Below are 2868 nucleotides of genomic sequence, written 5' to 3' on the forward strand. Positions count from 1 at the left end.
TAGAAAATGTTATCTTAATTTTTCTAGAGTAATCATAAAGGAGAAAGAAGCAAACATTGGGTAAAATAGAGGTTGTTAAATTTGCCTGAAGAAGAAGGAGGTCTTGGATTTAGATTGTTGCAAGATATGAATATGGCTCTCTTTTGCAAATTATGGTGGAATTTTAGACCTAAATTTTCTATTTGGAGTACTTATTTGTATAATAAGTATTGTAAAAAAGAGCACCCAAACATGGTAATGTGGAAGATATGGGCAGGGTCTCTAGTGTGGAAAAGATGTTGCAAGCTAGAGACTTAATTGAGCACTAGATTTTGTGGCAAATGAGAAGTGGGACTTCTAGTATATGGTTTGACAACTAGACAACTTCAGGAGACTTATATACTATTATTCAAAATAGTAGGGAATCTGATAATAGTTATCAAAAGTTAAAAGATTTAGAACAAGAGGGAACATGGAACTCACAATTGATCAATCAGTTATTTCCACAGAAGATTTCCTGTCATATTATGGTCAATATTTGTCCCCTACTTAGTACAGGAGGAAATGATAAACCTATTTGGTTGCTTTAAGCTAAAGGGAAATTTATTGTGAGATCAGAGAGATTTGGATAAAAGGTTTGTCATTCAAAATATCTTTTCTAATGTGAAGAAGCTAGAAAGAAAAGGTGCCAGTTGAAGAGAATATAAGAAGATTGGAAATAAAAGGTCCCTCGAGGTATTGGTGTTGTATATCTCCAGATAAAGAAACCATATCTCATGTGTTTCTAAGATCTCCTATTGCTAACAGGACATGGTCCTAATTTCCTTCTCTTGCATGCATTAATATAATTGGTCTACGATTTACAAAAACTATTATGGCATGGTGGATTGCTGAAGTTAGAAGTAGAGAAAGATCTTACTATCTAGATATACCTAGTATGATCATTTGAGAACTTTAGAGAAGAATGAACAGTATAAAACATAATGGAAAGAGGATAGCAGAATAAAGAGTAATATTCAATGTTACCATGAATATTAGAATGTTACTCAAAGTCAGAAAGCCAAACAAGGAATTCCCTTATGCTTGGACGGATATTTTGAAGGAATTTGAGCATAGCAGATCAAGGGTAAAAGTTACAAAAGATCTTTGGTACTTTCCTGTGGAAGGATGTGTCAAATATAATTCTGATAGAGCTTTTATAGAAAATCCTGGTATTAGTTCCTATGCTTTTTTCTTAAGAGATAAAAGGGGAGATTTGATTTTTGAAAAAGGAGCTAAAATAGATGACACTTCGAATGTTGAAGAAGAGGCATGCACTATTCTAAAAGCAGCAATACATTATTCTCACACACAATATAATAAGGTAATATTTTAGAAAGATTCTCTTTATATTCAGAAAATTTTAAATAGAGAATGGAGCTATTCATGGAACATAATAGAGTATATAGAGCAAATATGGTCATTGTTAGAACACAAGAAAGTTCAATTTCATCATATCATGAGGGAAGGGAATCAATTGGCGGATCATTTAACTAATTTATCCATTGATGAAGAGGAATTCACAATCACATCTTTCCAGCAGTTAGAAGTTACAGGCAAGAAGATTGTTAATAGTGATAAATTACTATGTACCTACTTAAGATTGTCACCAATGATAGGGTGAAGAGGCTGGGAAGGCTACAACTTAGTTTGTTCACATATAAGTATTTACAAGCCATTAAGGTATCAAAAAGAGTGAAAAAGCTATCTAGCCTATACTATAGCAGCCAACAAAAAGGACTAGTAGAAAAGGAGAAGGTTATATGGATATTATGCATTTGGTACACCTGAAGAGTATGTTAATCTCCGACCACTTATGGTTTTGAGCATCCCATTATCTCTATACTGGCCGTGGCTACAACAATAGAGGAATGAAAAAATTAAATCATGATTTGAAAAAGGGACAAGAGTTGGGATCTGAGCTTACTCAGAGAAGTTACATTCTTCAGGGGCCTAGAAACCTCAGTAGTGCACAAAAAAGATTTGTAATTCCCATCAACCAGAGAGCACAACTAGGAGAAATAGAATAGGAGAAACATGAGTTGCAAATGCAAGAGATTTTAGCACTGTGAAGAAATCTACACTCACTTATGCAAGCTTAAATAAGAAGCAATCAATGAGCCAAGGCACGAAGTTAATCACCCAAAGCTGGTACAAGAGGAATCAACGATTAAGCAAGGGAAAGTTCTTCATTTTTCAGGTGTTTTGGGGATAATGTGGTGGATGAAGATGGAGCTTCATTTAGGAAACCCTAAGAGTGTGGACATATGTAATAGTCTAGGTGGATTGGGCCGGTCAGGTATCAGATAGGAGTAGGCCTTTTTATTTTGTTTTGTGCAATTTTTTTAGATGGATTGGTCCTTTTTTGTGTAAAGACATAAGTTGTGTTTTGCTTTATTATTTATAAAATCCCTGAATTAGTCCCAAAAAAAAGGTCCTATGTCTTTTCTCCTGTTTATTAGATTATTTTCTTTTTAACTTTTTGTCTCTTTCTCAAATTTTTACTTTCTAAAAAAAAAAAAATTAAAAATACAAAGACAAAATGTTAACTATTTTTAGATTGACAAAAAGGTAATTAAATAACTACAGTATAATATTAAATGAATAAGAAAAATATTGAAGTCCGCTAGCTTTTTTATTAAAATCTAAATTAACGATATATATATATATATATCTGTTTGTATGTATTTATTCTTTTTTTTACAATAAAAGCAAAACATGTGCTCTCCCTGTTTTAGTTTATTTATCATGTTTTAACTTTACATGGAGTTAAAAAAAAGTAAAAAAGACTTGAATTTTGTGGACTATTAAAGGAATGAAGCATATAAATACCTCAATGATACCATATTA

The 2868-nt window shown here is 32.3% G+C and overlaps 1 long non-coding RNA gene across 1 annotated transcript; it reads right to left on the reverse strand.

Moving 5' to 3' along the window:
• Positions 1-1495: 1495 nt before the first annotated feature.
• LOC107848062 lies at positions 1496-2488 on the reverse strand. Its single transcript, XR_001667777.2, has 2 exons — positions 2107-2488; positions 1496-2030 (listed from the first exon to the last, which is right to left on the reverse strand). It is a non-coding gene; the product is annotated as an uncharacterized LOC107848062 (long non-coding RNA).
• Between the last annotated feature and the right edge of the window lie 380 nt (positions 2489-2868).

The sequence above is a fragment of the Capsicum annuum genome, chromosome 11 (assembly GCF_002878395.1).
Source record: "Capsicum annuum cultivar UCD-10X-F1 chromosome 11, UCD10Xv1.1, whole genome shotgun sequence".
Lineage (NCBI taxonomy): Eukaryota > Viridiplantae > Streptophyta > Magnoliopsida > Solanales > Solanaceae > Capsicum > Capsicum annuum.